Source organism: Fundulus heteroclitus, unplaced genomic scaffold (assembly GCF_011125445.2).
Source record: "Fundulus heteroclitus isolate FHET01 unplaced genomic scaffold, MU-UCD_Fhet_4.1 scaffold_343, whole genome shotgun sequence".
Lineage (NCBI taxonomy): Eukaryota > Metazoa > Chordata > Actinopteri > Cyprinodontiformes > Fundulidae > Fundulus > Fundulus heteroclitus.
In genome coordinates, this window is record NW_023396753.1 from 124,321 (window position 1) to 135,893 (window position 11,573).

At 45.4% G+C, this 11,573-nt stretch overlaps 7 non-coding genes across 7 annotated transcripts; all 7 read right to left on the reverse strand.

Annotated features, from left to right (window-relative positions):
* Positions 1 to 740: 740 nt before the first annotated feature.
* trnas-gcu lies at positions 741 to 822 on the reverse strand. The gene has a single exon. It is a non-coding gene; the product is annotated as a tRNA-Ser (tRNA).
* Positions 823 to 2,231: 1,409 nt separating this feature from the next.
* On the reverse strand, positions 2,232 to 2,313 carry trnas-gcu. Its single transcript has one exon. It is a non-coding gene; the product is annotated as a tRNA-Ser (tRNA).
* Positions 2,314 to 3,218: 905 nt separating this feature from the next.
* On the reverse strand, positions 3,219 to 3,300 carry trnas-gcu. The gene has a single exon. It is a non-coding gene; the product is annotated as a tRNA-Ser (tRNA).
* A 907-nt stretch (positions 3,301 to 4,207) lies between these two features.
* Positions 4,208 to 4,291, reverse strand: trnas-gcu. The gene has a single exon. It is a non-coding gene; the product is annotated as a tRNA-Ser (tRNA).
* A 907-nt stretch (positions 4,292 to 5,198) lies between these two features.
* trnas-gcu lies at positions 5,199 to 5,280 on the reverse strand. Its single transcript has one exon. It is a non-coding gene; the product is annotated as a tRNA-Ser (tRNA).
* A 1,410-nt stretch (positions 5,281 to 6,690) lies between these two features.
* Positions 6,691 to 6,772, reverse strand: trnas-gcu. The gene has a single exon. It is a non-coding gene; the product is annotated as a tRNA-Ser (tRNA).
* Positions 6,773 to 7,690: 918 nt separating this feature from the next.
* On the reverse strand, positions 7,691 to 7,772 carry trnas-gcu. Its single transcript has one exon. It is a non-coding gene; the product is annotated as a tRNA-Ser (tRNA).
* Between the last annotated feature and the right edge of the window lie 3,801 nt (positions 7,773 to 11,573).

Below are 11,573 nucleotides of genomic sequence, written 5' to 3' on the forward strand. Positions count from 1 at the left end.
ACCTGCTGCTGGAGACCCAGCCCGAGGCCCTCCCCGGCCCAATCACCACCAACACGCAGCCTACCAACCCTCCAGCCTGAAGCTCCAGACATCCAGGGCCCTTCCTGGTCCCTCTCACCCGGGAAGAGCCTCCATCCCTGGGCCTAATCTCAACCAACACCCAGCCTACTAACATGTTGACGTTAGCAAGATGCTAGTCATCAATCACTAACGCAATCCTGTTACGGATATCCAGGACATGCTTCTCTATGAGTTTGGTTCAAATGCTCAACTTTGAGGTGCCTCGAAAAGGTGAAAATCACAAAGGTCACGCAAGTTCACGGGGCGATGACCCGGGCCCTAAAACATAGCTCCACCGAATGTGGGCCCAAAATTCAAACTCTTTTCAAAGTTTGCAAAAATGTTTTCATGATGACGGCACCAGCTGCAGGATTTCCGATGCACAGCACGTAGACAAAGCGGAAGTGGACGAAGAGTACAGAAGCATTTGACATGTACCATCTAACCAACCTAGTTTCGGGTGCACGATCCTAAACAAAATAATTCCCAAATTACTCAGAGTTAAATTTGCTTTACGTTGATGAGAAGAGTTGCTAAAGCTGATAATATTGCCCTTTTTACAGTGTGTGCAGCTGCATTTACTGCTGCAAACTTCACAAGGGATGTGAGCTCTGAAGAGCCAGGGTACAGCAACTGCAGAGTCTCAAATTAAGCTCATGCACATTCAAAGAAGAGCTCTTCGACGAGGATGGGATTCGAACCCATGCGTGCAGAGCACAATGGATTAGCAGTCCATCGCCTTAACCACTCGGCCACCTCGTCCCTGTGCGCTAAAAAAAGATGTAAAATGAAAAAAAAAATCTGTTCAAAATATTCTTTCAATGTTCTGCACAATACATTTTTTCCACTGGATCCGGGCATATGTAGTCACTTTGCACCTCAGGCCATGGGGAATTAGCTCAAATGGTAGAGCGCTCGCTTAGCATGCGAGAGGTAGCTGGATCGATGCCTGCATTCTCCATTTAATCTGACAAAAGGACTCGCTTTGAGAAGGACATTTATTTCCTTCACCATTATGTTGTAAGAGTATTGTCAGGACACTCTTCCTTGGCCACTGAGGGGCTTCTGCAGGACATGGGGGTGGGCTCATTTTGGGTCATCTACGTCTGGAACACCTCCATAACCTGTACCTCCATCCGAACCGTGGTACCCACTCTTAAGCACCCCCCCACTGTTATACACAAATAAACCAAACAGCAAAGTCCTCGTGCCCCTGGTAAGGCTGAAAGATCTCTGTGCCCCTGGTATGGCTTCAAAGTGTCCCCATATGGCACATATCCTATTGACAACGATAACTGGATGGCAATGCCCTGCCATTGCGGATGTTTCCCAAATGGCAGGTAGTTAAGGGCTTGCCTTTGGAGACTAAGTGCCTGTGCCCCTGTATGGCTTCAAAGTGTTGGTTAAGCTCCAGCAGGGCAGGGGAGCCACCTGCTGCTGGAGACCCAGCCCGAGGCCCCTCCCCGGCCCAATCACCACCAACACGCAGCCTACCAACCCTCCAGCCTGAAGCTCCAGACATCCAGGGCCCTTCCTGGTCCCTCTCACCCGGGAAGAGCCTCCATCCCTGGGCCTAATCTCAACCAACACCCAGCCTACTAACATGTTGACGTTAGCAAGATGCTAGTCATCAATCACTAACGCAATCCTGTTACGGATATCCAGGACATGCTTCTCTATGAGTTTGGTTCAAATCCTCAACTTTGAGGTGCCTCGAAAAGGTGAAAATCACAAAGGTCACGCAAGTTCACGGGGCGATGACCCGGGCCCTAAAACATAGCTCCACCGAATGTGGGCCCAAAATTCAAACTCTTTTCAAAGTTTGCAAAAATGTTTTCATGATGACGGCACCAGCTGCAGGATTTCCGATGCACAGCACGTAGACAAAGCGGAAGTGGACGAAGAGTACAGAAGCATTTGACATGTACCATCTAACCAACCTAGTTTCGGGTGCACGATCCTAAACAAAATAATTCCCAAATTACTCAGAGTTTAAATTTGCTTTACGTTGATGAGAAGAGTTGCTAAAGCTGATAATATTGCCCTTTTTACAGTGTGTGCAGCTGCATTTACTGCTGCAAACTTCACAAGGGATGTGAGCTCTGAAGAGCCAGGGTACAGCAACTGCAGAGTCTCAAATTAAGCTCATGCACATTCAAAGAAGAGCTCTTCGACGAGGATGGGATTTGAACCCATGCGTGCAGAGCACAATGGATTAGCAGTCCATCGCCTTAACCACTCGGCCACCTCGTCCCTGTGCGCTAAAAAAAGATGTAAAATGAAAAAAAAATCTGTTCAAAATATTCTTTCAATGTTCCCAAATGGCAGGTAGTTAAGGGCTTGCCTTTGGAGACTAAGTGCCTGTGCCCCTGTATGGCTTCAAAGTGTTGGTTAAGCTCCAGCAGGGCAGGGGAGCCACCTGCTGCTGGAGACCCAGCCCGAGGCCCCTCCCCGGCCCAATCACCACCAACACGCAGCCTACCAACCCTCCAGCCTGAAGCTCCAGACATCCAGGGCCCTTCCTGGTCCCTCTCACCCGGGAAGAGCCTCCATCCCTGGGCCTAATCTCAACCAACACCCAGCCTACTAACATGTTGACGTTAGCAAGATGCTAGTCATCAATCACTAACGCAATCCTGTTATGGATAATCCAGGACATGCTTCTCTATGAGTTTGGTTCAAATCCTCAACTTTGAGGTGCCTCGAAAAGGTGAAAATCACAAAGGTCACGCAAGTTCACGGGGCGATGACCCGGGCCCTAAAACATAGCTCCACCGAATGTGGGCCCAAAATTCAAACTCTTTTCAAAGTTTGCAAAAATGTTTTCATGATGACGGCACCAGCTGCCGGATTTCCGATGCACAGCACGTAGACAAAGCGGAAGTGGACGAAGAGTACAGAAGCATTTGACATGTACCATCTAACCAACCTAGTTTCGGGTGCACGATCCTAAACAAAATAATTCCCAAATTACTCAGAGTTAAATTTGCTTTACGTTGATGAGAAGGGTTGCTAAAGCTGATAATATTGCCCTTTTTACAGTGTGTGCAGCGCATTTACTGCTGCTAACTTCACAAGGGATGTGAGCTCTGAAGAGCCAGGGTACAGCAACTGCAGAGTCTCAAATTTAGCTCATGCACATTCAAAGAAGAGCTCTTCGACGAGGATGGGATTCGAACCCATGCGTGCAGAGCACAATGGATTAGCAGTCCATCGCCTTAACCACTCGGCCACCTCGTCCCTGTGCACTAAAAAAAGATGTAAAATGAAAAAAAAATCTGTTCAAAATATTCTTTCAATGTTCCCAAATGGCAGGTAGTTAAGGGCTTGCCTTTGGAGACTAAGTGCCTGTGCCCCTGTATGGCTTCAAAGTGTTGGTAAGCTCCAGCAGGGCAGGGGAGCCACCTGCTGCTGGAGACCCAGCCCGCGGCCCTCCCCGGCCCAATCACCAGCAACACGCAGCCTACCAACCCTCCAGCCTGAAGCTCCAGACATTCCAGGGCCCTTCCTGGTCCCTCTCACCCGGGAAGAGCCTCCATCCCATGGGCCTAAATCTCAACCAACACCCAGCCTACTAACATGTTGACGTAGCAAGATGCTAGTCATCAATCACTAACGCAATCCTGTTATGGATATCCAGGACATGCTTCTCTATGAGTTTGGTTCAAATCCTCAACTTTGAGGTGCCCTCGAAAAGGTGAAAATCACAAAGGTCACGCAAGTTCACGGGGCGATGACCCGGGCCCTAAAACATAGCTCCACCGAATGTGGGCCCAAAATTCAAACTCTTTTCAAAGTTTGCAAAAATGTTTTCATGATGACGGCACCAGCTGCAGGATTTCCGATGCACAGCACGTAGACAAAGCGGAAGTGGACGAAGAGTACAGAAGCATTTGACATGTACCATCTAACCAACCTAGTTTCGGGTGCACGATCCTAAACAAAATAATTCCCAAATTACTCAGAGTTAAATTTGCTTTACGTTGATGAGAAGGGTTGCTAAAGCTGATAATATTGCCCTTTTTACAGTGTGTGCAAGCTGCATTTACTGCTGCAAACTTCACAAGGGATGTGAGCTCTGAAGAGCCAGGGTACAGCAACTGCAGAGTCTCAAATTTAGCTCATGCACATTCAAAGAAGAGCTCTTCGACGAGGATGGGATTCGAACCCATGCGTGCAGAGCACAATGGATTAGCAGTCCATCGCCTTAACCACTCGGCCCCACCTCGTCCCTGTGCACTAAAAAAAGATGTAAAATGAAAAAAAATCTGTTCAAATATTCTTTCAATGTTCCCAAATGGCAGGTAGTTAAGGGCTTGCCTTTGGAGACTAAGTGGCCTGTGCCCCTGTATGGCTTCAAGTGTTGGTTAAGCTCCAGCAGGGCAGGGGAGCCACCTGCTGCTGGAGACCCAGGCCCGAGGCCCTCCCCGGCCCAATCACCACCAACACGCAGCCTACCAACCCTCCAGCCTGAAGCTCCAGACATCCAGGGCCCTTCCCTGGTCCCTCTACCCGGGAAAGAGCCTCCACTCCCGGGCTAATCTCAACCAACACCCAGCCTACTAACATGTTGACGTTAGCCAAGATGCTAGTCATCAATCACTAACGCAATCCTGTTACGGATATCCAGGACATGCTTCTCTATGAGTTTGGTTCAAATCCTCAACTTTGAGGGTGCCTCGAAAAGGTGAAAATCACAAAGGTCACGCAAGTTCACGGGGCGATGACCCGGGCCCTAAAACATAGCTCCACCGAATGTGGGCCCCCAAAATTCAAACTCTTTTCAAAGTTTGCAAAAATGTTTTCATGATGACGGCACCAGCTGCAGGATTTCCGATGCACAGCACGTAGACAAAGCGGAAGTGGACGAAGAGTACAGAAGCATTTGACATGTACCATCTAACCAACCTAGTTTCGGGTGCACGATCCTAAACAAAATAATTCCCAAATTACTCAGAGTTAAATTTGCTTTACGTTGATGAGAAGAGTTGCTAAAGCTGATAATATTGCCCTTTTTACAGTGTGTGCAGCTGCATTTACTGCTGCAAACTTCACAAGGGATGTGAGCTCTGAAGAGCCAGGGTACAGCAACTGCAGAGTCTCAAATTAAGCTCATGCACATTCAAAGAAGAGCTCTTCGACGAGGATGGGATTCGAACCCATGCGTGCAGAGCACAATGGATTAGCAGTCCATCGCCTTAACCACTCGGCCACCTCGTCCCTGTGCGCTAAAAAAAGATGTAAAATGAAAAAAAAATCTGTTCAAAATATTCTTTCAATGTTCTGCACAATACATATTTTCCACTGGATCCGGGCATATGTAGTCACTTTGCACCTCAGGCCATGGGGAATTAGCTCAAATGGTAGAGCGCTCGCTTAGCATGCGAGAGGTAGCTGGATCGATGCCTGCATTCTCCATTTAATCTGACAAAAGGACTCGCTTTGAGAAGGACATTTATTTCCTTCACGATTATGTTGCAAGAGTATTGTCAGGACACTCTTCCTTGGCCACTGAGGGGCTTCTGCAGGACATGGGGGTGGGCTCATTTTGGGTCATCTACGTCTGGAACACCTCCATAACCTGTACCTCCATCCGAACCTGGTACCCACTCTTAAGCACCCCCCACTGTTATACACAAATAAACCAAACAGCAAAGTCCTCGTGCCCCTGGTAAGGCTGAAAGATCTCTGTGCCCCTGGTATGGCTTCAAAGTGTCCCCATATGGCACATATCCTATTGACAACGATAACTGGATGGCAATGCCCTGCCATTGCGGATGTTTCCCAAATGGCAGGTAGTTAAGGGCTTGCCTTTGGAGACTAAGTGCCTGTGCCCCTGTATGGCTTCAAAGTGTTGGTTAAGCTCCAGCAGGGCAGGGGAGCCACCTGCTGCTGGAGACCCAGCCCGAGGCCCTCCCGGCCCAATCACCACCAACACGCAGCCTACCAACCCTCCAGCCTGAAGCTCCAGACATCCAGGGCCCTTCCTGGTCCCTCTCACCCGGGAAGAGCCTCCATCCCTGGGCCTAATCTCAACCAACACCAGCCTTACTAACATGTTGACGTTAGTCAAGATGATAGTCATCAATCACTAACGAAATCCTGTTACTGGATATCCAGGCAACATGCTTTCTCTATGAGTTTGGTTCAAATCATAAACTTTGAGGTGCCTCGAAAAGGTGAAAATCACAAAGGTCACGCAAGTTCACGGGGCGATGACCCGGGCCCTAAAACATAGCTCCACCGAATGTGGGCCCAAAATTCAAACTCTTTTCAAAGTTTGCAAAAATGTTTTCATGATGACGGCACCAGCTGCAGGATTTCCGATGCACAGCACGTAGACAAAGCGGAAGTGGACGAAGAGTACAGAAGCATTTGACATGTACCATCTAACCAACCTAGTTTCGGGTGCACGATCCTAAACAAAATAATTCCCAAATTACTCAGAGTTAAATTTGCTTTACGTTGATGAGAAGAGTTGCTAAAGCTGATTAATATTGCCCTTTTTACAGTGTGTGCAGCTGCATTTTACTGCTGCAAACTTCACAAGGGATGTGAGCTCTGAAGAGCCAGGGTACAGCAACTGCAGAGTCTCAAATTAAGCTCATGCACATTCAAAGAAGAGCTCTTCGACGAGGATGGGATTCGAACCCATGCGTGCAGAGCACAATGGATTAGCAGTCCATCGCCTTAACCACTCGGCCACCTCGTCCCTGTGCGCTAAAAAAGATGTAAAATGAAAAAAAAAATCTGTTCAAAATATTCTTTCAATGTTTGACACCAATGGCATTGTAGTTAAGGGAAGCTCGGGAGATGCTAGTGCCTTTGCACCTTAGGCAATCAAATTGCTTGGTAAGCTCCAGCATGCGCAGGTAGCTGGATCGATGCCTGCATGCTCCATTTAATCTGCCAAAAGGCCGCTTTGAGAAGGACAATCACCAGCACACACGCAGCCTACCAACCCTCCAGCCTGAAGCTCCAGACATCCAGGGCCCTTCCTGGTCCCTCTCACCCGGGAAGAGCCTCCATCCCTGGGCCTAATCTCAACCAACACCCAGCCTACTAACATGTTGACGTTAGCAAGATGCTAGTCATCAATCACTAACGCAATCCTGTTATGGATATCCAGGACATGCTTCTCTATGAGTTTGGTTCAAATCCTCAACTTTGAGGTGCCTCGAAAAGGTGAAAATCACAAAGGTCACGCAAGTTCACGGGGCGATGACCCGGGCCCTAAAACATAGCTCCACCGAATGTGGGCCCAAAATTCAAACTCTTTTCAAAGTTTGCAAAAATGTTTTCATGATGACGGCACCAGCTGCAGGATTTCCGATGCACAGCACGTAGACAAAGCGAAGTGGACGAAGAGTACAGAAGCATTTGACATGTACCATCTAACCAACCTAGTTTCGGGTGCACGATCCTAAACAAAATATTCCCAAATACTCAGAGTTAAATTTGCTTTACGTTGATGAGAAGAGTTGCTAAAGCTGATAATATTGCCCTTTTTACAGTGTGTGCAGCTGCATTTACTGCTGCAAACTTCACAAGGGATGTGAGCTCTGAAGAGCCAGGTACAGCAACTGCAGAGTCTCAAATTAAGCTCATGCACATTCAAAGAAGAGCTCTTCGACGAGGATGGGATTCGAACCCATGCGTGCAAAGCACAATGGATTAGCAGTCCATCGCCTTAACCACTCGGCCACCTCGTCCCTGTGCGCTAAAAAAGATGTAAAATGAAAAAAAAAATCTGTTCAAAATATTCTTTCAATGTTCTGCACAATACATATTTTCCACTGGATCCGGGCATATGTAGTCACTTTGCACCTCAGGCCATGGGAATTAGTTCAAATGGTAGAGCGCTCGCTTAGCATCGCCACGTGTTCGAGTTTCTTGCTGGACCGAGACTTTTCGAAGCAAACTTTATCCTGCTGACGCAGGAGGTCGACTTTAAAAGTACTTTTTAATTCCCTCTGATCAAAAGACTGAGAGCCGCCTTATCTCCCAGTGTTCGAAAGAGGACTACGCTTTGCTTGGCCGAGCAAAGCCACTGTAAGCCCGGAGGGGGAGACTACGGAGCCTACTCTTCCGTCCCCGCCGCTGCTCCTCCTGCCTACAATCGCCGCCGCGCAGTCAAGACGCGTTCAGGACGACTCGGAGCGCTCACAGACCCAGCGGGACAGCCCTGATTCACAAGATAACGGGGTCTCCCCTTTTATTTCTTTTTCACCAACAGGGTGTTTCAGAAGCTGCCTGAGCAGGTGTTAGGGATTAGTAAATGCTTGTTCTCCAAGGCGGAGTTTGTTTTTAACTGTTGAATATTTCTTTGTATGTGCATGGTGTGACGGTATTATGGGGTAAGATAGCTTTCTAAATAGATTTGTACATAAAAAGGATAGTTGTGTCCATATCAGTCAGAAGTTGTGCATAAAACATTTGTAAACTCATAATAATTTAAATCACATTCAAAAGATACAACATACGGTTTAAATAGTTACAACTTCAATAACTAATAAATACAAATTTCAAGTTTAAATTTGTGCTTTACTCTTTATGAACACAAACAGCAGCGGCTGCTTGAGAATACGGATTTTTTCTTTGAGAATACGAATTCACAACAGTGGTCTGACGTCACGGTTCCAAGGCTGGTTAATGGAGCACAGAGTGCGAAGATAGGAGCCGCGCATGCGTTCTTCAGACTGACCGTCTCAGAATGCACCGCGGCGCAGCTTCATTCCAGACAGCGCAGAGTGTCTGATCCATGCTCCATTCTGGAAGGTGGCGGTAATGCACCTATAAGTTGTTTTCCAACCGCCATTAAAAACAAGAGGAGAAGAAGAAGAAGAAGAAGAAGAAGAAGAAGAAGAAGACAGCGCAGAGATCACAGTGGTAAGTTGAACACTCCATTTTCTGCTGCTGTTGTTCTTCAAAAGTACGTTTTCAGATTGTTTGAGGCGAGAACAATATACTTTTAAGCTTCCCAATTTACAGAGTTGGTGCGTAATTTAAAAAAAGAGTCTGATTTATTTGTTTTGTGTTTATCAGACTGACGCGTGTTGCTTTATTAACTCAATAATGTGGAATAAATTGTAAATGTCTCCAAGGATGACAGCATCATATAAAATAGGGCTGGACGATAATTTAATAACAATATATATCAGTCGAAAGACGTGTGGCACAATAAGGGAAAAAAGGATCGATAAAAGTTGGTTATACAGACAGTTTTCCTTTCTTCCTTTTAACCTAGTTGATGCTACAGTCACTGCTTCCTCTCAACCAATCGTAATCGCGGACCCAGGCACGCCGTCACAAAGCGCCGCCCTCTCAAACCACAACACAGAGCACGTGAATATGTCGCAGCAAGGAGCAGGGGGGAACGGTCCCAAAACGGGGTTTTACTAGTTCGCCAGTCTGAAAGAAATAAACCAGTGATTTGTAAAACTTGCAAGGAACCGGTAAAAACAAAGTCTGGTAACGCAACCAACTTGTTTCATCACGTAAGCCGCTCAGTCGCTCACACCGCAGCAGCGCGAGCTGTTTTAGCCCCGCGCGGCTCCGCGTCATCTTCTTAGGAATCTTCTGGAAGTTCTTCCAAAACAAAGCAGGTACAGCAACTAAACTGGGCTCCTTCTTTGTGATAAAATGACAAAGCGTCCTGGCGGCATAAGGACATCACGCATGCAGTAACATGCTTCATAGTGATGGACATGAAAAAACCTGGCTTCAAACTCGCCACTCTTGATCCGCGATATAAAGTTCTGGTACGCAAGTTTTTCTCTAACAGCGCTGGTCACTTTAGTTTATTCTTTGTCAGTATTTAATAACATCACCCAGGTCTCTTAAGTTGAGTTATTTTTCTTTTAAAAAAATCAGTTATGGTTAAAAATGTTGGGTAAATAAGAATCTATTTTGGGATTGAGTGTTTGTGTGTGATATATTAAAATTAAGTCATTTAGCAATATTATAAGAGCCAGGTTTAAATCTTTTTGATAATTATCTATCCATCAATATGCATTTTTTTATCAATATGCTGTTTTTATATTGTCCAGCCCTAATATAAAATCTATAAATAAATAAATTCTTTAAATGTTTTTCCTAAGTGAGTTTCCTCTGAGTGAGGACACGAAAAATTGAGAAGAGAAAGTGGGAAAGAAAACAATAGTAACAATATATGAAAAAAAAAACAGATATTTATTTTAAACAAATGTTTTAACTTTGGAACAGAATGAAGGTGTAACATATTCAACAAATTAACAGTTACTAACGTGGTTTAAAACAAATAAATAACTTCTATTAACATCTTATACAAATAGACAACACCTACAACATACAATTAAAAATAGTTGGAATGGAAATTAATTCCTGATTATTTTATGTATTGTTACAGGTGGTGAAAAAAATGAATGATGAAGCAGCATGACTACTAAAACTGATTTACGTTAGGTCAGGTGTAGTCATGTTTACTTAAACATGCAGCCAGCTGCAGCAGCTCCTGTCTTCAGCCACCGGATGGTCATCCTTCTCTGGGTCCACATCCTCATCCTCCTCTGGATCAACCCCTCATCTAGCTGGTACCTGCCTCTATACAAATATTGTGGAGGATGCAGCAGGCGCCGATTACTTTTGGGGCAAACGTCGGGCGGAACTCCAGCACCCTTAAGAAGATGAAATGCCACCGTGTCTTCAGACACGCTCAATGATGTGTATCAGCCTTGGCGTGGGTGTATGTTGTAGCGTGCCTCCACTAGACCTGTACCAAATATAAAATAACTTGTAATTTAGGTAATATGCTGATATGTCTTAATCTTCTATCCAATTAATATAATCTATGTATCAATTGTGTGTCATGTTGGCTCTATTTAAGGACAGAAGGTAAGAGATCTTACTGGAAAGCTGTTTTCCTATAGGATGCACACAGGCCAGCCAGCAGAGGGTCACCAGCACCTCTATCTCCTGTGGCCATCCATGGACCTCCTGGATGGGCAGCAGCTGAGGAGGAGGAGGACGATGGTGGCCCTTCTTAGCCTGAAGGCTGGTTTCAGGTCCCCTTCATTAAAAAATATTTGGAGGATTGGCACAGAAGTGTTTATCCTCACATATTTTGTTTCTGTTCTCCTGTAACTGTAAATAAAAAATGCCAAATGTTACCATAATTGTTTTTTTTCAACTCTCACCTTTTCACACCATAAAACTATATGTGGTTAACATGCAGATTGTTATAGTTCTCAAGAAAGAAAGGGTCAAATGTATAGTAGTAAATGTAAACAAATGGCTTCCCTTCTCTGGTATTTTCTACCATTTCACTGAAAGAATGAACTGAACTAACTGCACATAATTTATAGATTAATCGTGTAAAGGTGGGACAGACAGAAATAACTTTTCCTTAATGAACAATGCTGTGAAGGTTAGACAAAGTAGCTTAACTATACTCCTTTACTGTTACTAATATATAAAAAATTATGTTTTCATTTTAATTATTTACAGATAAATAGTCACAATTTCAACGTGATACA